Source organism: Prionailurus bengalensis, chromosome F2, assembly GCF_016509475.1.
Source record: "Prionailurus bengalensis isolate Pbe53 chromosome F2, Fcat_Pben_1.1_paternal_pri, whole genome shotgun sequence".
Taxonomy (NCBI): domain Eukaryota; kingdom Metazoa; phylum Chordata; class Mammalia; order Carnivora; family Felidae; genus Prionailurus; species Prionailurus bengalensis.
Genome location: NC_057353.1, coordinates 72,990,573 through 73,017,721, shown reverse-complemented (window position 1 = coordinate 73,017,721; position 27,149 = coordinate 72,990,573). Strand labels below are relative to the sequence as shown.

At 47.6% G+C, this 27,149-nt stretch overlaps 1 protein-coding gene across 3 annotated transcripts in view; it reads left to right on the top strand.

The window, feature by feature from the left end:
* ADCY8 (adenylate cyclase 8) overlaps window positions 1-27,149 on the top strand; it is a 220,960-nt gene that overhangs the window by 21,806 nt on the left and 172,005 nt on the right. The gene's annotated exons all lie outside the window — the stretch shown is intronic.

Genomic DNA, 27,149 nt, shown 5'->3' with positions numbered 1-27,149 from the left:
CCAAATTGTTACTCAAGTGATCATACACAGAATCATTATGCCAGCATGATGCTTTTCTTTTAATAGTCTGTGTTCTGGTAAAAATACTTGTGGCTTCCACAGTCTTTAAATATACGGTATCATTAAAGAGACAAACAGCAATTTTACGGCGTGTAATTCTTCTTATCCTCTTGCTTGTTTCTTGTAATGGATCTTGTTAAGACCGAGTTACAAAATAGATATAAAGGACCTTATGAAGAGGAAGTTGATAGTAATATTGGATTAGATAGATAGATAGATGATAGATAGATAGACAGAGAGATAGATAGATAGATAGATAGATAGATAGATACATGATGGACTACTGAGGAGGGTTTTTGAGTCATACTGTTGTTCATTTGTCTTCTCAATTTTGGGAATGGGTCTGGGAAGAGTAAAGAACAATACAGGAAAGTAAGATATGGATTAACCTATTTAGTCTATAAATCTCATACCACATTTTTATCCCAATTCTGCTTGACTGCCCCAACGATGGGGGGCTTTCTCCCATCCCCAGTAGCTCTTTGCCTTATGTTAACACCCCTATTTGTAGAAAAGAATGTTTGTTGTGGACACGATCTAAGCAGCTGCCATAACTGTGTGTTGCAGAAGGTCAGTGCTGCCTAAGATAGCGCAGATTACCGTTTCCATTAATATCAACGTTACCGTTGTCTTCATCGTCCCCACCATTCCCCTTCCTTTCCCCTTTCATCATCCCCACAAGTGTCCCTAACGTCTCCAGAGTATTTTGAGCCAGAAGGCAAGTTAATTCTGACTGAGGAAGACTTCACCATGGAGGTGGCAGGTGAACTTGAAATTCAGGGGTAGGATCTGGAGATTCCCACAAAATGGTGTCGTGATGAACTTAGACCTTTACTGGGCGAAGATGAGGTGCCTCCGTTCATGCCCTTTGCTGGATCTTTTAATTTTTTTAATTTTTTTTTTTTTTTGAGACAGAAAGAGACAGAGCATGAGCAGGGAGGGGCAGGGAAAGAGGGAGACACTAAATCCAAAGCAGGCTCCAGGCTTCGAGCCATCGGCACAGAGCCGGACGCGGGGCTCGAACTCATGGACTGTGAGATCATGACCTGAGCTGGAGTCGGACGCTCAACCGACTGAGCCACCCAGGCGCCCCAACCCTTTGCTGGATCTTAGTCTTCAGGGAATATATACACTGCCCTGTATTTCCTCTCAAATAAGAGAAAGTGTTTTGGTCCAGGGAATGAGAACACACATTCCAGAGCCCAAGTGCTTGGATTTGGATTCTGACACCACCACTCATTGGCTTCTGAGCTGACAAGTTACTCAACCTCCATAAACCTCAGTTCCTTCATCTGTAAAATGGGGCTAGGTAAAGTATACATCTCATAAGGAAGGTGTGAGCTTTCACAGAGCTGATTCGGGTAAAGTCTTGGAACGGCGCGTAGCCCCTAAGTATCCCCTGTGAATTATGCAAGAGGCAGAGCAAACTGTGAGGGCGGAGACCCTGATTCTGCGATTTACTGCCATGTCTCCAGCCACTAGAACACTGCCTAGCACATAACTGGTGCTCCGTAAGTAATTATGAATGAGGAAACGACCACTCGGGAGAGTAGCGTGGCCAAACCGAAATAGTTGGCTGTGGGGGCACCGGGTGGCTCAGTTGGTTAAGTGTCGACTTTGGCTCAGGTCGTGACCTTGCGTTTGTGGGTTCGAGCCCCGCGCTGGGCTCTGTGCTGACAGCTCAGAGCCTGGAGCCTGCTTTGGATTCTGCGTTGTGCTCTCTCTCTGGCCACCCCTGCTTGCACTCTGTCTCTATCTCTGTCTCTGTCTCTCAAAAAAAACATTAATTTGACCTGGGCAGTTGGCTCAGGTCAAAGCACGAGCAAATGGCTTGATTAATAAAGTGCATGCCTTTGATATACTTCGCTGATGTTTCCAAATCCTTTGAAAGCTAGAAGAATACATTTAATATGAACATCACTTCTCCAAGAGGGTGTATTTCACCAAAAGATAAAGGCAGACGAAGAACTACCTCTCTTTCTTTGGGTATACTCTTTGACCTTTAAAAAATAATACTAGCTAATAGAGGAGGAAATATTGGAACTAGGTCGAGTCACTATTTTGATTAAATATTGAGGGAAAACGTGTGTTTCAAAGCCCAGCCCTCTCCCTTGAACCAACCCTTAGTCCGAATTATCTGCTCAGAGCACTCATACCAAAGAAAATACTAGGCATTTGTAACACAATTTATATCTTAACGTTTTCTGATACTTAACGCATACCAGATGGTATAATAACTCGGATATAGAGGGCAAATTTAAGGAAGCCCAGGCCTGAAAGATTTCTCAATATCCAGACACTGGGCAGGCAACCATCCTGGGCTGTTCCTCTCTTAGTTCATTTCTTAGGGGGATTTTTTTTTTCTCTTACATGGGATACTTCCCTTTTGCCATTTCTAAAACTCTGATGGGCAAAGGGAATTAACCAGTAACAGGCTGTGACAGTGCTGGGGCTCCAGCCGCCTACCCTGCGTGGGCAGTGGGGTCAGACCCACCTGGTGGGCACAGATGAGAACAGGGACCCCTGGTGGCCGCCCCCACAGACGCCAGGATTGGGGGCGGCTCTTCGGTGCAACCAGCACCTGCTGCTTCCTAGATCAGAAAGAGCGGTTATGCAAACATATTTGGGTTTTTTTTTTTTTGTTTTTTTGTTTTTGTTTTTTTTTACTGTAGTTCAATTAAAAAGCCAAGACAATTATCCAAAGAAGGATTCTGGAGGGGAGCAAGGATTCCAATCTGAATGCCTCCAGTCATCCAGCTCGGATTTCTCCCTAGTTTGCCTTTAAAATCACTGGCATTCCAAGTTGGAAGGGATGTTCAAGGCCACCAAATTCCCCTTCTAATCAAAGCAGGTGTCTTTTATCCAGTATTGTGGATGGGGGCAAGAGAGCAACTCTTGGGGGTAAGGAAATTTTAGGAGGAGTGCAGGAGGCAGCCTGCATGGGGTTTTGTATTCTGCCAGTTCCAGCACATGGATCAACAGCTTTTTTTTGGGGGGGGGGGTGGATATCCCCTAGAGCTTCTCTGAGCGTACCCTCCTGGCCGTACCACTGGCTGTTCCTTCTGCCTGGAGTGTTCTTTACCCAGAGAGCCCCATGATCCACTCGTCTCCTCTTCCACGTTTTGGAAGGAAAGCCACCTTCTCGGTCCTGGCGTCTATCCTGGAGTTCTCATTAGTAACCTCTCTATCTCACCACATCCCGCACACACACCCCCCCTCCCCCGGACCTTGCTTCCCCTGTTACATTCCTCTATTTTTTTGTTTTGTTTTTTTTTTTTTAGTGTTTATTTGGTTTTGAAAGCGACAGAGACAGAGCGTGAGCAGGGGAGGGGCAGAGAGAGGGAGACACAGAATCCAAAGCAGGCTCCAGGCTCTGAGCTGTCAGCACAGAGACCGATGCGGGGCTTGAACCCATGAAGCATGAGATTATGACTTGATGCTTAACTAACTGAGCCACCCAGCCAGGCACCCCCCTGCTCTTTATTTTTTCAAGTTTTATTTATTTTGAGGGAGAGAGAAAAAGAGAGAGCACGACCAGGGAGAGGGGTAGAAAGAAAGGGAGAGAGAGATCCCAAGCAGGGCGTAGGGCTCGAACTCACAAACTCGTAGAGATCATGATCTGAGCCGAAATCAAGAGTCGGACGCTTAGCCGACGGAGCCACCCAAGTGCCCCACGGAGCTCTATTTTTTTTAAAAATCACTTTTTACCTTTTCCCACCCCAAATAATTTACTTAGTTTTCTTGTTTATGTCTGTCAGCAAGAAGGCGGGCACACTGGTAGAAATTGTGTCCGTTTTTTCGGAAATGAATCCCTGGGGTCCAGAACAGTCCCTGGCGTGTACTAGGCACTCGGGAAATATTTGTGGGATGAGGAACGAAAGAATGGATTTCCATCAAAAACTGTGTCTTGCTCTCTGCTCTCGGGGACACAGGATTCTCATCTAGGTGTTCGTATTATAAGCGGAATCTTGAGAAAAGAGGCCAGACACCAGCAAACTGGGACCTGCGTTTCAGGGCCAGCCCCAGCTCCCTGGCTGAGTGCATAGAAAGTTTTCCACGTCTCTGAGCCTCGGGCTTCTGACCTGAGAAGTGGGTGTCTTGTCCCGTACTGACATGTGAAGGAATGACGTCTTGTTTATAAAACACCAGGCAACGTGCTTGCTTCCACAGCACGTATACTAAAGCACCAGGCAACTAGGAGAGATTTGATTTAACTTAATTAACAATTCATTCATTCATTGAACTTAAATTGAATGAATTTAATTTATCCTGGCAAAAGCTGGATAAAGCCGTAGATTATGAGTTGTCAGGGATCAGCCAAAATTACAGAGAAGACAACAGGCATACCTGAAATGAGGTTTTTTTTTTTTATGTTTATTTATGTTTGAGAGAGAGCGGGGGGCAGAGAGAGAGGGAGAGAGAGGGTCCAAAGCAGGCTGTGCGCTGACAGGAGAGAACCCGATGCAGGGTTCACACTCGTGAACCGTGAGATCGTGACCTGAGCTGAAATCAGACACTTAACTGACCGAGCCCCCCAGGCTGCCCTGAAATGAGTTTTTAAAGTCTTTATAACATTGGGTAGCTTATATTTTACTCATCATCCTTTATTTTTACCTTTTACCTTTTGCCTTTATCAAGACAATTGCTATAAATGTGTTTGATAATGGAATATATACTCAACATCGTTCCTTTGGATACCTGTACGATTTGCTTACCTTTTTGGGGTCTCTGCTCAAATACAGCCTATCAGAGGTACCCTCCTGACCCCATAAAAAAGAAAGGGCCATTCTTTTCTCGTCTTTATCACCTTTAATTCTCTCCATAGCGTATTTTTTTTTTTTACCAATGCACAGGACACACAGTAATTCTGTATATCTTTGTTTATTGTCTGTGTCCCCGTAGGGTGGGGAAGAGATTTAGTCTATTTCGTTTTTTGACGTAGACCCAGAGCCTGTTCAGATATATGCTGTGAATTGAAGTGACTGCTCTTCATTCGGCAACCGGCCGGGAATATAGCTTGAAGATTTATACAATTGGCCTCTGCCTAACCCAGCAGTGTGTGCCATGGGTAGGGCCACCCTATGTCGCAGCGTACCCGGGACACTCCAGATACACTCCTGTCTCCTTTCACCTCCAAAGCGGCCCAGTTTGCAAACTAAATGACACCGACACAACAGCTACGAAGCCCGAAAGGTTTCGGCGTGACAGATAATCCCTCATTAGAGGAACATATGGTCCGGATGAGAAGGGGAAAAAAATTGACAATTGTTAGTTAACAGCTAACGTGTATTGAATTCTCATCCTCTGTCAAGGGTTCTATGTAATTACTTCTCTCCGCCACGACAACCTATGAAGTACGTTCAGTTATCATCCCCATTCAACACGAGTAGCCTGAAGCTTCGAGAGGTTAAGTAAACGTCTCATCTTCCCACCACGCGTAAAGGGCAGAGCGTGGATGCAAATCCCAGAAGCAGACAGACCTGGGCACCTGCCAGGTAAGCCTAGCAGGTGCCACTGAGGGGCTTTTTCACACGGAACCTCCTTTGATTTCGGTGACAGTCCTGGAAGGTTCATTGTCTCAATGTCTTAAAGTGGTAAAACCAGCTTAGCTGTGTGCAGTGGCAGAATCAGCATTCAAAGTCAGAATAAGCACGTTTGTGAAAAACATTGCAAACAGCCTGCTGTTAGGTATTAGTCACCATGGGCTGAAGACATTTTCTGTTCCTGGCTGCCATTATATTTTTACTTCCTAATGTGTCACAAGGTACGTAGCTCAGCCTTCTAGACCAAAACCCAGTGCGCTTACTCATAACCTCCCTGTATTAAATTTTGGAGGAATGTTTTATTTGATTCAGACATTAAGTGAGTGTACTCGTTTAAAAGGCAGGAATAAATGAAACCCTTTTCCTTTTATTCGTGTGTGTCCCCTCCTGCAGATGTTTGTCCCTAAGTAGACAGTCATTTTTCAGCCACTCTGTGGTCTGTACTCATCAGAGAAAAGGATTCCTCGAGGCTTTTTTGTCCCCCAACTGTGTAAAATAGTACAGTTGAGAAACTTTGTGAAGTTATTCCGTGTAAACTCTCCTTCCTTAAAGCATTGGGATCCTGGGGCACCTGGGTGGCTCAGTCGGTTAGGCGTCTGACTTCAGCTCAGGTCATGATCTCCCAGTTCATGAGTTCAAGCCCCGCGTCAGGCTCCGCGCTGACAGCCCGGAGCCTGGAGCCTGCTTTGGATTCTGGGTCTCCCTCTCTCTCTGCCCCTCCCTTGCTCATGCTCTGTCTCTCTCTGTCTCAAAAATAAATAAAAACATCAAAAAAAAAAAAAAAAGAACTGGGATACGCAGTTTGGACATAGCAAACTATTTTTTTCATCTTTCTTAGTAACAAGAAACACTAAACATGTTTTTTTAGTAAAGCAGCAGGTGATACGGGCTGCTTGTGAGAAGTGTGGATCAAGAGGCAATGACTTCGGGAAGATGCTCCGGTTTTCGGTGTAGGGACTGTACTTTATTAACCCTGAAAAGCAGATGCATTTTAAGAGAAAACGAGCTCTTGGTAAGAGTGCTATTTTTGGCTCAGTAACTAATGATGAATCAAAATGTTTCTTCAAACCCAATTACCCAATAAAAATTGCCATAGTAACCGTCACGTTATAAGACCCATCCTCGTGCTCACGTGACAGACTTCCTTAGGAACCTCCGCCCCCACCTTCTTGACCACCCCCATCTGCTCTGTAGTGAGGAGGAGAGGTGGTCTAACGAGAAAAAGGTAATTCCGATTTCTGCCAATCATTGCGGGCGGAGAGAGTCTGGAGCAGGGACGTGCTGGCGGAAAGATCATCTTCTGTGAAAGGCTGTAGTGGTTTTCACCAGGATTGGGAAGCGGCTCAACCCAAGAGTATCAGGGGAAATCAGATTAGGGTTTGGGGCGCCTGGGTGGCTCAGTCGGTTAAGCGTCCGACTCTTGGTTTCAGCTCAGGTCATGATCTTGTGGTTATGAGATCGAGCCCCGTGTCGGGCTCTGCACTGAGCGTGGAACCTGCTTGGGATTCTCTCTCTCCCTCTCTCTCTCTCTCTCTCTCTCTCTCTATGCCCCTCCTCCCTCCTCAAAATAAATAAATAAATAAACATTTTTTTAAAGATTAGGGTTTAAATAAGAGGCCTTCTCCCTTCCCTCAATGCCCACCCCCCCATCACGGTCACCCTCCCTGAGCTTCACCTGGCATAGGTATTGCCTGGCTCTTTCCTTGGCCAACTTATTCTATTCCTCACGTTTCATGGAAATATTTCATCCCCAGAGGTTTTCCCTGCACCCCTTGATCTCAGTTAAGGTCCCCACGAGATGCCACATAGGGCATTCTTCTCGTATTTGCTGCTAGAATCTACAGCAGTGCTTAGGTCTGACTTAGAGCTCGGGAAATACTGATAAAAGGAATTGAGGAAGGGGAAAGTATCTACAAAACAGTCATCGTCATCATCCGTCTGGTGGTCTGGATGGCACAAACTAATTATATCCATTAATTAAATCACCCCTTCCACAAATACAAAAGGCTGACAGCATTAGTGAGGGTAACGAATGCTTTCTGGCTGTTACAGGTTCAATCCTCTGAGACGCAGACTCTGGGAGGGAAGTCAGTGGGTAGGAAGTTGATTAGGGGATGCTGTTGGGATCAGCCCCCATGGGCAGGAAGATGTGGAGGCAGAAGTAGGCAAACGAACAAGTTGAGCTGTGATGCGGTTTCTACACAGAGACCCATTAGTGCCATGGGCATCCCAGAAGCTGGGATGGTCTTTCTGAGATCTCAGAATTGGAATTATGACTGTATTCCAAATGTACTCCCAGTTGATCGATCCTGGGCATGATCTTGGTGAGAAGGACCTCTTTAGCTGGGTGATCTCCCAAGGAGGTGGACAGCCAAGGGCCGTCCACCCACAGTAACTGTGACAGGATGCACCCTCCATTCCCCGAGGGAGATCTTTTCCCACCACAGTCCACCCCTTGAGCCTCCAGGACTTACTTCACCAGTGAAGTTCTGAGAGCCATTCTATGATCGTGGGGGGCAGGGGCACTTTCTTCTTGGAGAACCTTGGAGGCGGACAGCTAATGGAGGGGTCCCTACTGACAGACGTGGTCTCCCTCCTGTACGCTTTATTCTAGATTCGCCTCTCCTTCAGGTAGCACTCCTGCTGGTCTTGGTGGTTTACCTGATGGCATCGTGCAGACTCTCACCTGTCAGGCATTTGAGCCTCTACTCACTATGCCTTTCTCAGGCCAGGGCCCAACCTCCACCTGGATGGTGACTCTTCCTGTCTCGTGGCCACTCGGCGTGAGGCACCCAACAGGCCATATGTTATAGTTCAGTGGGGCTCTTGCTGTGTGTCACCCGGTGGAAAGCTGGAAATCCAAAGCTACAGAAGCCAAGGTTCAGGCTCTGAAATCACAGGCTCCCCACGTGCGTCACCAGGAGTGATGGTAACTAGGGCCACTCCTGTTTCCACCCCTCGTTTCTCAGAGTCCTGCATCGTTCCTACAGGGGCACAGCCCCATAGAAGGCCTTTGATGGAAAGTGGCCACTGCATCCCGGAGGGTAGCATCCCATCTCCGGAGGGTATTGCCTACGAGATGGCACCAGGGAGCTCCTCCCTTCTCTCATGGCATCCGCTTCTGGGAGTGAGTAAATGAGGCAGCCGCTGGGCCCGGCAGTCTTGTGTCCCATCCCGTCCCACACACCTCCTCTGCCATTAAGGCTGTCCCTTGGTCTGACACGAGACCACCGGAGTCAGACGCTCCCACACGCGTCCATCCCCAAAGTCCTAGCAGAGCCACCGCGGGCTCACCCTGTCCCCTCCCTTTCGAGACTGGTAACACTGACCCTGGCAGCATAAACACTTCAAAGTAGCTGACACAGATGACCAGCTCTCCCCTGCCCTGTGTGTCAGGAAAGGAGAATGTGGTGAAGGAGGCGGTTTCCTCCTCGACCTGCCTGTGACCTGAGCACGGGCGCAACTCATCTGTGTCCCCGTCCAGCGGGCCCTTCGCCTCCTTCCAGCCGCGTCCATAAAGCACTTTAGATGTTCTGCCTGACAGGCCCCAGAGGAAGAGGGAACAGAATTGAATCAGTGTCCGTTCGGGTCTTCATAAACCTCGCCGAGTCGCCGGCCGGTGAATATTTATAGACTTCATTTCCTACGCAGTGCGTTGCAAATGCCCATGCCTGAGGAGCCTTTCCAGAAAGTGCTCCGGATTCTTTTCTGACCGCCAGCGGCGCCTGGGTCATGAATTCGGGGTTGGTTTTTTTTTTTATGCTAAAAATATTCGCGATGCACCCACCGTCGCTAACTACCCTGCCAGGGGTTGTGTGAGTCAAGATGCTGGCTTTTCCTGCGGCTGCTGCCCGTGAACGCCTCCATTTTCTGGAACACGTGTTGTCACAGGACCCATTGCCGCTCGTGGGAGGCCTACACCACATTGGAATCACAGCTTACTCTGGGGTGAGGTTTTAAGGCTAACAGCTGAGTCAGAAATCCTGCTGTTAAAAAAAAATCCCTGAAATGCCAAGAGTCCGTGAATGGATGCATCATCTCAATAACCCAACCCAGGTTTTCCCCTGAGAGGATCGAGCCCCAGGTAGAGCAGTGGGTTTTTGTGTAGAGACCATGATGGGTGGAAAAGATGGGACGTTAAGCCCAGTACACACCCAGTGCAGTCAGGTGGGCCCCGTGCTGGAGGCCGCAGGCCTGAAACAGACTATATGTGCTCTTCCTCCCTTGCCCGGTCAGGAGTGCTCCCACACCAGGTTGGGAGTGCTCCCAAGCAGACAGCATTGCTCAAACCGTTTAGGGTGCCTTATCCCCCCTTCCCTTCCCTTGGTTTCTGTCCCTTTGCTTTCTCCTCCTTCTCTGTCTCTCCCTCCCTCCCTCTTTCTCACCCCCAGCTTGTAATTGAAATACATATGCCCTAAATAAATGCACAGGGCTGAAAACTCCATGGTGTTCTAATTTGTCACTTTGGGGGACCCAGGGTCCGGTAGAGAACCTTCCCCCCCATGCTCCATGCACATTGGACAAAACTTCTCCGGGTCTGGCTCTTGGTTTTCCTTCTGTGATGACAGCTGAGGAGCACCTGGGTGGCTCGGCCGGTTGAGCGTCCGGCTTCGGCTCAGGTCACGATCTCGCAGTTCGTGGGGTCGAACCCCACGTCGGGCTCTGTGCTGACAGCTCGGAGCCCGGAGCCTGCTTCGGATTCTGTGTCTCCCTCTCTGACACCATGGAATAGACTGTCTATTCCAGTGGTTGTACTGTCTATTCCACGGAAGTCTGTTCCACAAGCAGCCATATTGTTCCATTTTGCAGATTCCAAGAGGTACGTCTACCACTCAGTGTCTTCTCTTGACCTCTTCGCAAGGGGGACTTCGGAGAACTTCTGTTGACACACCCCGATTGTATGGCAGACACTGTCCTTCGGCCGTTAAGTGTGCTATTTTACGGACCACTCCGTAGCAATCCTGCTTGGTGTTATTAGCTCTATCTTACAAAAAAAGGGAGGCTCAGAGACGTCAACTAATTATCAAGGTCACAGAGCTCATAAGGGGCACCAGAGTGGCCACATATCCTGTTTTGCATGCCCAGGACACAGAACTTTGTTATAAAATCTGGACAGTCCTGGGGAAAAGCAGGAGTTTTCATCCAGGTTCTCCCTCAGTGTCCACAAACTACATGCCAGGCAGATAAGTCAAGAGTCTGTTTTTGTACAGCCAGTCAGCTAAGAGTGGTTTTCACATTTTTTTTTTTAATATTGTGGGAGGAGAGGGGAGGAGAGGAAGGAAGAAGAGGGGGAGGGGGAGGCAGATTTCATCACGTGGTTCACAAAGCCTAAAATATTTACCTATTTATCAGCCGGTCCTTTGCAGAAAAATCGTGTTTGACCCTCGATCTCCCCATCACTCTGGGGTAATATCAGGGAAAGAAGGTGGGTCCCTGTGGTTGTTTAGGATGGGTGGGAGTGCGAGTGTGTGTGTGAGTGTGTGCATGGGCGTGTGGTAGGTGGAAGGAGAGGGCGAGCCAAGGAAAGGGTACGGCTCACGCGTGAGGTGGGCTCGCCAATGTTTTTCTTTGTAAACAATGAGAAATTCACCAGAATACCGTTCTCAGGTTTCTAGTCCGGTGTTCTTTCTCCTGAAGTAAGAAGAAGCCCCCAGAAGGTGTCCTGCAAGCCAGGTGAAGAGAGTGCAGGTGAGGAGAGAGTGAACAACCAGGTCCAGGGCTTCTGGGAGTTCAGTGAGGCAGGGAATGAGCGATGGCCCTTGGGTTCGCCGTTCTGCCCCTTGTCGCCTCGTACGTTGCCCTCCATGGGCGCCCCCACCCCCAACGCTCTTTTGTTGAAACCCCACCATCTTTCTGCCGTGCTCTCTCTCGAGCTTCCTCCCGTCCATCTGGCAATCACCGACTCAACTACGCAGCCTGACGCCCTCCCCAGCCTGATCCCCGTGTGGAAACGACCACTCTCCTTCCTTCCCTCTGGGATGGTGCCCGTGTAGACATCCATCACTGCCCCTCTGCGCCGTCTTTCCCATGGTCAACTCTAGACATCCCCGTGCCTTGGAGAACACCGGTACCTCTCCTGGTTCTCACGCACTCAGGAGTCAACAAATGTTTACTGGTCTCCAAATGGCCTGGCACAAGCCAGGGCTGTGGGAAAGTGACGAACGACACCGGTCCCGCCCGCACGGAGGCCACAGCCTAATAATCCTGCAGGACTTGGGGTGTGTTTGTTGAATGGATAAGTGAACGGGCTTGATGGGGAAGAGAATAAAGGGGCGGGGGCCATGCAGCTTGCTGCCTTGTCTCGGGGGAGGCCTCAGCTAGGCCAGATTCTCCTGGACACCCACGGGAAGGGGGAAGGTGCACAGCCTCGTCTGTTCCATCTCACGTGGCCAGGAAGGGCCTGTGGCTTAGGAGTTTAGAGTTTGGGAGCCAGAGCTTAACGCCAACACTCAACCTCTGACAACCTCTGAATCGCTTTTGGTTTGTAAGGTGTTGTTGTTTTTTTTTAATGTTTATTGTTGAAAGAAAAACAGAGCACAAGCAGGGGAGAGGCAGAGAGAGAGAGAAAGAAGGAGACACAAAATCCAAAGCAGGCTCCAGGCTCCGAGCTGTCAGCGCAGAGCCCGACATGGGGCTTGAACTCACAGACCATGAGATCATGACCTGAGCCGAAGTTGGACACTTAACCAACTGAGCCACCCACGTGCCCCTGAACCTATTTTGGTTTTTAAAAGAAGTGCCTATTGATGGCCTATTATATATGTGCCCCCAATTATCCCTGGTTCTAGGACTACAGAAGAAGTCTCTTCCTCTTGGAGCTTATATCCTAGCAAATTTACTGTTCCTTCTTCGCATGAAAAAAAGAAATTCCTGGGACCTAGGATACTTGCGAAGATAAAATAACACAACTCGTGAATGTCGCTATCAACGTGACAGGAATTTAGCAGTCAGTAAGTAATGATCCTTCATGAGTGGTTAGAAAGATTTTTTTAAGAAACTTTTTTAATGTTTGTCTTTGAGAGAGAGACAGACAGAATCTGAGTCGGGGAGGGGCAGAGAGAGAGAGGGAGACACAGAATCCGCAGCAGGCTCTGGGCTCCGAGCTGTCTGCACAGAGCCTAACGTGGGGCTCGAACCCACGAACTGTGAGATCGTGACCTGAGCCGAAATCGGATGCCCAACCAACTGAGCCAGCCAGGCGCCCCACGCGTGGTTAGAAAGATTAACGGAGGCAGTCGCTGCGTATGAAGGACTTACCAGCCTTTGCCTGAGACACAGCAAGGGCTCCAAAATGGCAGCCGCTAGTGTTGCTGTTCTCAAGCAGGCAGGCTGCCTCCAGAGTGAGGCACTGGGCACAGACTATGGAAGAGTCCTGGGGATTTGGCCCCACCCTTGCCCCTGCCTCTCCGGACCCTGATTTCTCCAGCAGATGCTCTGTGGCTTCCGGTCACACAGCATAACTTGGAGGCATCTGGGCCAACTCTGCGGGTTATTCCCCTTCTGCCCCAAAGAGCTGCCCTCTGTGCCCCGAGAGCTTGGTGTCTCTGGAACCTGCAGCAGGTCCCCTGATCCCCAGCTTTGATTTGGGTTCTGCTGTGGCTAGCTCAAGCAGGAGATACAAAGCTGGAGTGAAGGAGAGAGAGAATGTGTGTGTGTGCGTGTGTGTGTGTGAGAGAGAGAGACAGAGAGAGTGAGAGAGAACGAGATTGGCCAGTCACCAGTCCTGCTCTGCCCTCTGGTCAAGGACTGTCTCCTCTGCGATAGGACAGCTCGCCCAGTCTGGTAGTACCCTCCCTTTGGCCCTTTGCCCCCCACCCCCGCCCCCCTCCCGGGGGTGGAAACAGCTTCCTCACATCTTGTAGTTCCCTTAACTGCCCCAAACCTTTGCTTGAGCTTGAGTTCCCTTTACTTACCCCTTTGAGTGTTTATCTGTTTCCTGCCGGGACCCTGAGTGACACATGAACCCCACCCTCTTACGTCCACAGGCCTTTGAACACCTGGGTCCCTTCTCCTAACACGTCTCCCTGCCCCCCACTCCCAGTACACGCACATGTTATCTCCCTGGAACTCTTCCAGATGTAGCAGAAGCATCTTCTCTTTGGGAGTCCTCCCTGAAAGTCCCTTACCCTCCAGGTAGTCACTCGCTCAATGCTTCCTGCCAGCAGACTTTGTCTGCACGTGGCCTTGAAACTCCTGTCCATTCCTGGGCCTTGCCGGTGTGTTCCTTGAGGCCAATGGCTACTGTCCACCCTTGCTGAATCCCATACTTAACTTATAGCTGTCACGGTAAATATTTGTTCACGGGACACTTTCAGGGTCGTCTAAGGACCAGCTGTAGATTTGGCAGGAGAGTCACTGAAGAGGCAAGGGTGCCCTCTGTGCATTTCTGGCTGTCAGAAAGGGGACTCCTCCAGGGAAAATCGAATGCCCTTATCAAGAGACTGATTTCTTGGTGGCACCTGGGTGACTCAGTCGGTTAAGTGTCCGACTTGGGCTCAGGTCATGATCTCGCGGTTTGTGAGTTTGAGCCCCGCGTCGGGCTCTGTGCTGACAGCCCAGAGCCTGGAGCCTGCTTCGGATTCTGTGTCTCCCTCTGTCTCTGCCCTTCCTCTGCTCATGCTCTGTCTCTCACTCTCTTTCAAAAATAAATAAACATTAAAAAAAAGAGAGTGACTTCCTGGAAAGTGGGTCTATTTCGAGTTTATTGACAAAGAAGAGAGTTTCCCCTACAACTTGCTTTTCTTAATAAAAGACCCGCTACCTAGAAACATCTAAGTAAACACGGCAGGCCTCTAGACCTTAGCTTTTTTTTTCATCTGCCTATGGCATATGAAGTCTTGGAAAGTTCACATTTCCACCTTGTGACAATTCCTGGTGGCTTAGTGAACAAATCACTTCCTGGGCCATTGCAAATGGCAGCCAAGGACTCAAAAAAGGAAAGGTGCGGGGCCCCTGGGTGGCTCAGTCGGTTGAGCGTCCGACTTCGGCCCAGGTCATAATCTCGCAGTCTGTGGGTTCGAGCCCCGCGCTGAGCTCTGTGCTGACAGCTCAGAGCCTGGAGCCTGTTTCGGATTCTGGGTCTCCCTCTCTCTGACCCTCCCCTGTTCCTGCTCTGTCTCTATCTCAAAAATAAATAAACGTTAAAAAAAATTTTTTTAAATAAAAAAAATAGAAGATTTTCATTTTTGATGACACCGGTCTTTTAACACCATTCGTGACTGTTGTTTGCAACATGTATAGAAGATTGCTTGATTATAAGACCAAAGAAGAGAAGAAAAAGGCATCCTATCCAACACAGGTAACAGCCAAAACGAGGAGAAGCCATATCTGGCGAACATTGGGCCCAAGACAACGAGTGAATGTATAAAACAGTGGAAAATATGGAATTTTTCGGGCAGAAATATCTCTATTGAATTGACGGTGCGATACACCCCTTCCCCCCCAAAAGAATGAGGATCGCTGAATTCACTTGGCGTAAATATTAGTGGCCCGGGAAGGAAATCGAAGGCCTACGTCTGCACTATGTCAGGCTCGTGTTCATACAAACCCCACAAGCATGAGACTTCTCCGTCTCTCAACGGTACTATAAAGGTGAAGAAGGAAGGCCTTACCCTTCGAGCAGTGGGGCCCAAAGGGGAGACTTTGCCCAATCAGAGACGTCCAGCTGTGTCTGGAGATACTCTGAAGTCCCATCTGGAGGGGGCCCTACCGGCATTTGGTGACGGAGGCCAGCGGTGACGTTGGACATCCGGCACCGCCCGGCCCGTCTTCCCTGCCCACGAAAGAATCATCCTGCATAGCAATGAGCAGCGCCGAAGTGGAGAAACCACCCCTCCCCACCCCCCCTGGAATTCTCCAGTCGCCAGCACACAGCAGATGTTCAGTAAATTACTAGGGAAGTGCGAAGCGTGTGGCTTCGTTTTCAGAACTTGCTTTGTTTGCAACATACGGCCGTTTTCCTTCAAGTAGCTCCCTGTTTCTAACCCAGTGGTGTGGATGCCTTTTCTTTTCCTCTTCAACTTTTCCCTCTTGTGAGAGAGAGAGAGACAGGGAGACAGACAGAGAGGGGGAGAGAGCATCCCAAGCAGGCTCTGCGCGGCCGCCGCGGAGCCCGATGCGGGGCTCGAACCCACGAGCCGGAAGATGGTGACCTGAGCCGAAATCAAGTCGGACACTTAAGTGACTGAGCCGCCCAGGTGCCCCTGGGGGTCTTTTCTTTGTGTAACTCACTTTGAGCTATCCACTGAGCTCTACACTGCGGGTTACAAAAATAGGACAGATGATGTCCTTGCCCGCAAGACGTTCCGGTCCGGCGGGGAGGAGAGACGGTTAGATGTGATTCCCACACAGGGTGTCAGGTGTCAGGACAGACCCACGCCAACGGCAGCTGATGCCCGTCATGCCAACTGCTGACGTCATTAACTAATTAAGAGTATTAGGCACCTATTGTGTCATAGGCTCTGCTTTATTTATTTATTTTTTTAATATACTTTAACGTTTATTTATTTTTGAGACAGAGAGAGACAGAGCATGAACGGGGGAGGGTCAGAGAGAGGGGAACACAGAATCTGAAACAGGCTCCAGGCTCTGAGCCGTCAGCACAGAGCCCGACGCGGGGCTCGAACCCACGGACCGTGAGATCATGACCTGAGCCGAGGTCGGACGCTCAACCGACTGAGCCACCCAGGCGCCCCTCTGCTTTAAACGTCGTGCCTGTTATCAACTCATTTAGTTCACACAGGAAGCAAATCAAGTGGGTGCTCTAGTGGCTATAACCACGTTCTGTCTTACCTGCTTTGGGTTGACGTGCTTTATCTTTAAACTTTGGGCCACCACCTGCTACGTTTCTCAGACTTCCGAAACAACACCCTTTGTCATTTTGTACCTTGTCCGGTTTTAAAGGGTTTGATCACTTATTTCCCCCCCCCTCCAGCCCTTCTTACGTTTTCGCCTTTTAAATTTTTGCCTCTTCCCAATGTCACAGTTTTTTAAATCCATGAAAAACAATCTCGTCTCTCTGTTCCGCGATTCTTTTCATTTCCATTTTCCGAAGTTCTCTCTTTTTGTTGTCTTTGGAAAAGATTGCATTGTCGCCTCATTGCTTTGTAATTTTTCAGGACACCCGTCACTGAAATCAGGTTTCTCGTGTAGGTTTTTCATCAGTCTGATCGTTTTCTTGTACATGAGCTGAGAGATTCAGCAGGACTCGTTTTTCAAAACTCTTTTTCTTAGAGAATTCCCTTAAGTTGACTGCTTTATGGCTCTGTTATTTTTTTAAACTTCGTTCTGTACTCCTGGTGATTTCTTTTTCTAATTCAGTGTGTACTATTTATAAAGGGCAGGCAGGAAGCGTGGTCATGGGCCAGCAGCTGTGGGAGAGCCCACGACCCCGGCAGAGGATGTTGGCCGTTCCGTTTGGCCTTCCGGTTCATCATTCCTCCATGGCATTCTTCACTGAACCCTCACAGACCGAGTTTAACCTGGTGTTACCGCGGTGACAGAAAAGGCAAGCAATAATGGCCATCACCACAACGATACTCAATACACGTGGAGTATTTACCATGCTACAGCCCTATTGCTAATTGTTTGTGTCAGTTGTCCAAACGAAATCTGTAGGAAAGAGTCCTGTTTTACAGGTGAGGAAATTCGAGGGCCAGAGAAATTAACCAACTGGACCAAGTTCACGTTAACAAGGAAGTAGGACCCCAGATCTTTAGCCACTGGGTTAGACTGCTAAGCTCTATACAGCACAGCAAACTGGGCTATTGAGTATCTACCCCTTAGTGAGGGGAATGGCTCGCTTTGGTCACCCTGCAGGTAAATGGTGATTTAAAATTTTTTTTTAATGTTTATTTATTTTTGAGACAGAGAGAGACAGAGCATGAAGGGGGGAGGGTCAGAGAGAGAGGGAGACACAGAATCCGAAGCAGGCTCCAGGCTCCGAGCTGTCAGCCCAGAGCCCGAAGCGGGGCTCGAACTCACGGACCGCGAGATCATGACCTGAACCGAAGTTGGTCGCTCAACTGACTGAGCCACCCAGGCGCCCCAGGTAAATGGTGATTTAAGGCCCACTCTGTCTGACTCCAGAGTTCTCCCCCTCGTCCCCACCTCTGCTGTCCTCTCTGATGGTAAATAATGGGAAGTCAACATCTTTGCAAAGTAGCATAAATTCAAAAGATTTTAATACTTCATGGTCTTCTGGAGTATTTACCAGGGAGGAAGAAAATTGGTGTTTTTTTAAGTTTTTTAAGTTTATTTATTTTGAGAGAGAGAGAGAGAGCAGGGAGGGGAGAGAGAATCTCAGGCGGGTTCTGCATTGCCTGCACAGAGCCCAATGTGGGCCTCGAACTCACAAACCGCGAGATCATGACCTCAGCCCAAATCAAGAGTTGGACACTTAAGAGACTGAGTCACCCAGGCGCCCCAGAAAATTTGTAAGACATCATTTTTCGGGAAAAAAAAAATAGGTGTTACGCCATAGGCTAGAATTTGGAAAAAAAAGATGGCCTCATATTTAAATATATAACCAACATTTCTTGGATATCTCTTAATCTGCCAGGTACTTTCATACACGTATACATCTATGCTATATGTACATGGATAGGTAGATAGAGATCTGCATACAAATACATCACGTCTCGGGGGCAAAATTTTATTCCCATTGTTCAGATGAGAACGTTGAGGCTCAGCAAGGCAAAAGGCGACTTGCCTGAGGTCATGTGCCTCGCAAGTGGTGAAGGTGCGGGAGGCGAACCCAGGTCTCTGGTTACAGCAGCTCGGGCTGGCTGCCCCGCTCACTTCGTCAGGGTCCCCCCTCCACAGAAGCTAAACGCATCTGGGGGTTGGAGAGAGGACCCCAGCCCCAGGCACAGTTCTTCTCATTCGTCCCTGTGTCCATGCTTCCGGCTTCTGCGTCCTCTCCGTGTGCCCAGTGGGCAGCCATCAGCGCTCAGGCGTGGCCCCCATGAGGACAGGCCTGAGTCCTCAAGCACAGAGGCCCACGCACGGGGACATTTTCTCCAGTCATCGGTGGGACGCTTGCAAGCACACCACAGCTGGCCAAGAGCACAGGCGTTGGGGGGTCAAGGAGCCTGCTGTTACTCGAGGTTCCTGAGTCACCTAAGCTGTTTGCCTTTGGGCAAGCTACTCTCGGGGGCCTTAGTTTTGACATTTACGGATGAAGGCAATTGAGGCGGCGGGGAACACTTTGTGAGGAAAAGAGAGAAGGACACGCGGGCACAGGCTGGCACAGGAGTCTGTTCACAGTCAAATGCCCCGTGAATCTCTGACTTGACGTAAGTAACCGTTTTCAAGGTGTGTCCAAAGGCCTTGTCCCTGCCCTGGGTGATTCTCTTTGATTTCCTGGAACTACTTCAGTGTCTTCTGGACCTTACTAGAACAAGCCCGCTGGACAGCACGCACACACACACACACACACACACACACACACGCACACACACGCACCGGCTCCCCCGGGGCTCCTTCCCCTTCACCGGGCTCCACAACAGAGCCACAGAAATGGCCAGATCCTACCCTCTGCCGTGCGTGTGCTGAGTCTGCATTTGTGGCTCAGGTTTCGTTGTGTTGGCCCAGCAGAGGGCCCAGGGCTGAGGTTGGAGGGCCCGGTGGTTCAGACTTGAGGCTCCGATTCCAGGGACCAGGGTTCAACCCCAGCCCTACCGCTAGCTTCCTCTGTTCTCTCCAGCAGATTAGTGAACAGCGCCTACCGTGCTGGGCTCTTGTGAGCGAGGGCTAAATGAATTAAAACCTGCCAGGCCCTTGGAAGGATTCCTGTCACATACCAAGTGCTCAATAAATGCTAGGTATCTGTTAGAAAATGATGCCAGGCCCTCTCCCGCCAGGTTTATTCATTCACCTGCAGACACGAGGCCTTTACCCCCATCTTTCACCTACGCCCATTATGTGGCAAAACATTCAGCGTGCCTCAGGCATTGTGCGGTATTTATTTGCTAAATTATACCCCAGTCTCCGGAAAGGGCGCCATTTCTTCTGAATATCAAAGGTCTCCTTCAGGTCCTGGCCAACGCTTGTCCGGATCCTGCAAAGTCAGACTTCCTGCCTTTAATTCTGTGTCCTACCACCGTGAGGGCTGTTTAACCTTAGACAAGTTCCTTAACCTCTCTGAACTCCAGCCTCCTCATATAGATATCATAGTAGTTCCTTCTCCGTTGAGATTATTTATGAACATATGTGAAAATTACTTAGTAAGATACCTTGCACTTAATATGAACCCAAAAAAGTAAGTTATACTTGCTATCTTGTACTCTCCCAGTTTTAGTCTGCGTATCCTCCAAAGCTTATGATGAAACTTTGGTGCTAAGGTCAAAGCAAGGCGGACGTCCTATAAAACTTAGTTTTCAGAATTTCATAGAAGTTGAGCTTAAGGGTATCACCTTTCAGGTTTCTGGTTTCCAGTACAACGTGAGAAAGTATCCGAATGCAAATCAGTCGTGATTGGATCGCGACACATCTCTCCTTTATTTTCTTTCTCAGTTAAGAAAATAAAACTGTCTCCGGGCACAGAAGCACTTTCGCAGATCTGGCCTTTCCACACGCGATAGCACTCGAGTGGATGCTCCTGGAGACCCAGGAACACGGGGAAGGAGGGTGATTCCCCTGCTCTTAGCAAAGCAGGCCTCCTCTAGTCGCCGACAGCTCAGGCTGCAGACCGGGCGATGTTTCCTGCACAAAGCGAGCCACGGACAAAACGCGTCGCATCCTTCCGTGACACCAGAAATCACACACTGCGATTGGGAGGCCCCAGGGAGCCGGTCCTCTCCCTCACCTCCGGTCTGGCCACCTGGCGGCAAGTAGCAGTGGTTTTTTTTCTGCAGGGACAGCATGCACATCCTGCATCAAATAGGGAAGCCGACTCTGTGAGCCTTTCCAGCTCTGAGCCCCCTGGCCTCACACAGCAGCGCCCCCAGTGCGGTCACCACCCTGGCGGGGAGGGAGGCCACGGGTCCAACAGAGAGAACCCTTTCCAATGGCAGGGGTGGAGGGACGAGTTGGGGGGGGGAGGGGGGGAGGGACTCGTCCTGTTCTGGAGAAGTTTGTGGAGGGCTTCCTATCTCAGTGACAATCTCCCCATTTCCGGTGATTACAAAACTGGACCAAAGTGGTGGGTGATTGGGATTTGCTCATGTGGCTGTGCCACGTTTTTTGCTCAGTTGGGCTGGACGGGTGTTTGCTGAGCACTAGGACCCCAGGCCCCGTGGAAGAGATGGAGGGACAGGGTGTCTGCCCTCTGGGCGTTCAGAATTCAGTAAGGCCGTGGATCTCGAGAAAGGAGGCCCAAAGGTAGTGTTCTATGTGATCTTCCGGCCATGCTTATGAAGCAGAGATTCCCTTAGGCCAGCCCGTGGACCTGCTGTAGTCGATCACTTTGGGGAGGGTCAGAGAGAGAGGGAGACACGGAATCCAGAGCAGTCTCCAGGCTCCGAGCTGTCAGCACAGAGCCCGACGCGGGGCTCGAACTCACGGACCGCGAGATCATGACCTGAGCCGAAGTTGGATGCTTAGCCAGCTGAGCACCCAGGCGCCCCATTTTTTTAACACAGCTTTACACTGAAGAGTTTTAAATGAAAGCTTTTAAAACATAAAGTTAGTTTAAATTAAATCTTAAAAGTTTCGAATTAAACTTACATTTTACTCAATGAACCGTACAGGTTGGCTCGTGCCGCTAAATATTTTCATGTGATTTTACGTTCTTTCGTATGTGCACAGCCCAGTTCATTCAGCCGTTTCCCCTGCTGCTAAAAATATGCAGTTTCCTTTTTCTCCCCATAAAGAACGCTGCGGCGAACATCCCTTACCAGAAGTTTCTGGCCTTGTACCTGATTACTTCCTTAAAATAGGTTAACGACAAGTTAGGTTAGAAGGCCAAAAGATAAGAGTAAAGTTTTGCAACATGTTGCCAATTTGCTTTCCGCTCCAGCAGTGGTTAGATTGTTTCAATTAAAAAAAACCCCCAAAACCCCAAAAACTATCTCGGAGAGTCTGGCTGGCTCCATTGGAAGGAAGAGCATGTGACTCTTGATATCAGGGTCGTGAGCTCAAGCCCCACATTGGTCATGGAGATTCCTAAAAGCAAAACACAAAACCAGGTATCTTTGGGATTTCGGTCATGCTTTTGTGTGTAGAAGATGAGAGCAATATCCCCTTTTTCCTTTTTTGTAGTCTCATTTTGCACATGTAACTCTGGAATCCACTGGCATCAACATGGGTACATTTAGCATGAGGTGACCATGAATCCTTTTTCCCCAGCAGCTGACCAGTAGTCATCGAATCCTTTTACTCACGATTATTTTTTCGTGATTGTTGAGCCATACGTATCATCATAAAAACTCACTGTCTTTTCTCTTGTCTCTTTTTTTTTTCTCTTGTCATTTTTTTATTAGTTTTCTTTATTTTTGAGAGGCAGAGAGAGAGAGAGAGGGAGGGGCAGAGAGAGAGGGAGACACGGAATCCGCAGCAGGCTCCAAGCTCTGAGCTCTGAGCTGTCAGCCCAGAGCCCGATATGGGGCTCGAACTCATGAACCGCGAGATCATGACCTGAGCTGAAGTCGGACGCTCAACCGACTGGGCCACCCAGGGGCCCCTAGTGTACTCCATTTCTATTCCACTAATTTTTCAGTTGGGATTTTCTCTACTGCTACAGAATGTTCCTTACTGTAGCGTGATGATGCCTGTTACCTTTTGGCTGGGCAAGCCCCCCGCGGCTCCTCCCTCCCAAATCCCATTTGTATTCTAACTTCTCTGTTCTTTCAGATATACTTTTCAATTGGCTTCCACTTGGGAGTAAAATGTTGAATCTGTAAAGCAATTCAGGCAGTATTTACATAGTTAACAGCAGTTAGCATCCCTTTACCGGAAATGCCTCCCTCCTTTATCCTCTGTAACATTGCATGCTTTAGTTTTTCTTGTTGTTGTTGTTGCTGTTGTTTTCTAGCTCTCACATTTGCTTTTGTTGTTGTCAAGGGTGCTCTTTGGGGTTTTACATTATTGTTGCTACTGTGAATAAGATGGGTTTCATCATATCTTGTAAATGATGATTAGTGGGACATAGGAAAGCTATTTATTCATTCAGCAAATATCTCGTGCTTACTGGTTGCTGAGCAGTTACTAGTCACTGTGCTGAGCACTGATCATCCGCTGTGCTAGGTACTAGGTGTCAGTGGCTCAAACGAGCGTCATCCTCACATCAGTAGAGCTAATAATCCAACGTGACAAATAGGCATCAACCAACCCACCGGGCACATTCATGTACAATTGCAGTGTGTGCTAAGTGCAGTGTGCAAGGGTAAAAAAAAAAAAAAGCAGGAAAATCCCACTTTGATGTAGTGATCAGGGAGCACCTCCCTGAAACAAACTTACCACGAAGTCCAGTCTCTTTATGAACAAGAGGAGGCAGCAAGGCAAGGAATGTGGGGAACGGTGTCCCCGGCACGGGGAACAGCATTAACGTTGGCTCCCAGGCGGGACAGGCCTATCAGAAGAACAGAAGTGAAACCAGATTGGCTGGAACAAAGTGAGTAAGGGGAGAAATGGTGTGAAATGAACTTGAAGACGATCAAGCAGGCGTTATTGCCATGATGAGGACTTGGCCTTTTTCCTTTTTTGAAGCAATAAATTTATCAGTCTAGCAATTTAAAAATCCATGTGCTCGGATAGGTACTGCACGCACATGTACAAAATGCACAACCTAGAAATTATAAACCCAGGCTTCAGTTTCTGTCCCCAGAACTATCCACGGCCTCACTGAAGGAGCCCGTGCATATAAAAATGATAACGAAGGGTGCCTGGGTGGCTCAGTGGGTTAAACATGCGACTCTTCATTTCAGCTCAGGTTACAACCTCATGGTTTGTGAGATCAAGGCCCACGGCAGGCTCTGTGCTGACAGCGTGGAGCCTGCTTGGGATTCCGTCTCTCTCCCTCTGTCTCTGCCCTTCCCCTGCTCGTGCTGTCTCTCTTTCTCTCTCTCTCCCTCTCTTTCTCAAAGTAAAGAAATAAACTTATAAAAAATGAAAGATTATTTTTAATCTCAGGGTTGTTTTTGTTTTTGTTTTTGTTTTAATGAAAAGATACTGAATTTTATCAGTACCGTTTCATTTCAGTGGAATGATTATATGTTTGCTTTTTGTTAAGTGGGCTTCACACCCAGCATGGAGCCCAGCGCAGGGCTTGAACTCACAACCCTGAGATCAAGACCTGAGCTGAGATCAAGAATCAGATGCTTAACTTACTGAGCCACCCAGGTGCCCCTGATTATATGTTTTTGAAAAGCTGTAAATGTGAATTACATTAATTGAGTTGATAATATTAAACTGTCATCAGATTCCTGAGGAAAATTCCTTGTAGTCAACTTAAATTATTTTTTCTATCTCTTCATGGATTTGATTTGCTGATACTGCGTGTAGGTATTTCCTTCCACGTTCACGAGTGAGATTCACCAGTTACTTACCTTCATCCGCGAACCATATTGGTTTTGGTATCTGGCTTTGCCGGTCGTATAAACTGAGTTGGGGGGTGTTTGCAATTTTCCTGTGTTTGGAAGAGATTATGAAATACTTAAATTCTTTCTTCTGCAATTATTTGTAAAGTGCCCCATTAGAGGCATCTGGACCCATTGCTTTCCTTATGAAAAGATTTTTTTTTTAATTTTTTTTAACGTTTATTTATTTTTGAGACAGAGAGAGACAGAGCATGAACGGGGGAGGGTCAGAGAGAGAGGGAGACACAGAATCCGAAACAGGCTCCAGGCTCTGAGCTGTCAGCACAGAGCCCGACGCGGGGCTCGAACCCACGGACAGTGAGATCGTGACCTGAGCCGAAGTCGGACGTTCGACCGACTGAGCCACCCAGGCGCCCCTGAAAAGATTTTTAATTATGCTTCCATTTATTGATTTTTTTCTCCTTGTTTCTCGAGTCAGTTCTGGTAAAGATGTATTTTGAGAAGTACATCAGTGTCATTGCAGATTTTTTTTTAGCATTAAACTTCATAACATTTTTATGACCTATTAATTTCTGCAACGTCTTTGTCCCATTTCCTATCCTTAACATTGCTTGTTTGGACCTTGTCCTTTTTTAAAATTAAGCTTGTAAGAATTCTTACTGGTTGCTAGTGTTTTTGGAAAATGAGCTTTTGACTTCACTGATCCTCTTTAGTGTATATTTGTTTTTTATTTATTTCTGCACCTATTTTATTATTTTTTCCTTCCACCTACTTTGGATTTATTCTTTTTCGTTTTTTGCTAAATCCTTAAATTGAATGGCTAGCACAGGGACTTTCAGCCTTTTTAAGAATAAAGCATTAATTACTCTACATTCCTCTGTGAGGTCTACTAAATTTTGTTCAGTAGTATTTTCATTATTCATCAGCTATGCCAGCTATGCATATTTGCTTTAAAAAATTTTTAATGTTTATTTATTTTTGAGAGAGACAGAGTGTGAGCAGGGGAGGGGCAGAGAGAGAGGGAGACGCGGAATCCGAAGCAGGCTCCAGGCTCTGAGCTGTCCGCACAGAGCCCCACGCAGGGCTCGAACTCCTGGACCGCGAGATCATGACCTGAGCTGAAGTTGGCCACTTAACCAACTGAGCCACCCAGGTGCCCCATTATGCATATTTTCCATTATAATATATTTCTAGATCCATGAGTTAGAAATATTTTTAATTTCCAGACACATGATGTTATCTTAATTATCTGTTAAAATTTCTGTGTAAATTGACTTTATTGTAGTTAGTGACTATGGTTATATGATACTAGTTGGTTGAAATTTGTTGAAACTACCTTCAGGTTTTATCATACAGTCCTATTTATAATTGTTCCATATGTACCTAAATAGAATTTGTACCATCTAGTTGCTGCGTAGTGTTCATTTCACGTTGGTTAGTTGTATGAGCTATTCAAAGTGTCTGTCTTAGTTCTGTTTTGGCCTTCAAACTTTTTGTTAAGCAGGCTCCGCACTTAGCACTGAGCCCGACGTGAGATCTCCGTCTCGCCACCGTGAGATCGTGACCTGAGCCAAAACCAAGAGCCGGATGGTTAACTGGCTGAGCTACCCAGTTGCCCCTCTTGCTGATTTTTAACTGCTTGGTTTGTTAACTGCTGGTCATTATGTAAAAAATATACCAACGTGATGGTAGACTTGTAAATAATGTCACAGACTTCTCTCATACTTGGCATTGTGTGTTCTGAGCTATGTCGTTACATGTGCTCAAGTTCATAATTTTCGTATCTTTCTGGTAAATTAAAGCTCTTACCGTTACCTAGTGATTTTTATCGCTCGTGATGTTGTCTTCCTTCAGTTCTCTTTCATTTTATTTACACAGCAAAACCCGCTGTATTCTGTTTTGGCCTTCAGACTTTTTGTTTCAGTGCGTTTGGAACTGTATTTCTTTTTATCTACCCTGAAAAATCTTTATTGTAACTGGAGAGCGTGTCCCTTGTCTATGGCATTTTCCTCTGTTTCCCAGATTATTCTTGGTTTATTGATTTTTCTTTAAGTTTACTGGGTTTTTTTTTTTCTTCTGTCACCGACATTATGGTGTTAAAATCCTCCAGTGACGGTTTTGTGTTGAAATGTTGTGTTTTCCACTTCTGGAATTTTCATTTGTGTGTGTGTGTGTGTGTGTGTGTGTGTGTGTGTGTGGTTTCTACTTCTCTGCCAAGAGTTGGCTTTGCATTCATTGCTAGCATGCTTACCTTTACATCATTGACAAAAGCCGTAAAAGCTACTAGAATTTTTATCTGCTAATGCCAACATGGGGGGGGGGGGCATCAGAATACATCTCGGTTCATTTTTTTTCTCTTTAGAGTGAGTCACATTTTCGTGTCTATTCCTATATCACATAATTTTGCATTGTGTTTAGGACACTGTGATGGCTATGTGTTTAAGATTGTAGATTCTCTTGCATTCTTTGGGAAATAATGCTTTTTTGTTTTGTTTTGTTTTGTTTTGTTTCAGCAAGTGATTAACTTGGTACAAATAAAATGACAATATTGGTCTTTTGGAAGGCAATTCAAATCTCAGTTAAATTCTTTTACCATCGGCTTGATCACTTGCTGTCTTCCCTGTGGATATGTGGTTCAGAGAAGATTTTATATAAGAATTTAAGCTTCCCTCTCACTGGTTCCCTTCTTTGGGGGATTTGCCCCTCATTTCCTAGCAGCTATAGTTGTCTGAACTCTGATCTTTGCTTTTTCAGGCCACCTGGGTTTTCTGTTTGAGTTTTTGCTACCCTACAAGGTGCCATCCGTGACTTGCCTCAGGCTAAAGCCATAAAAATAAAAAAACCCACACTTGGCTATTTCTTCCTTCCAAGTATTGACTCCTTTCCAGAATCTTCCTGCTTTTCTTCACGGGAGGGTAGTTTGGAAGGGGAAAATGTGCAAGTAAGAAGCCTAATGTGAAGGTCCAGCCAGGAGACTTTGGTGTGTAGGGATAGGATAATAGCCACGGGGATTAAAAGCAGTTAATGAATATGGTATCTTTTTTAATATAATTTATTGTCAATTTGGTTT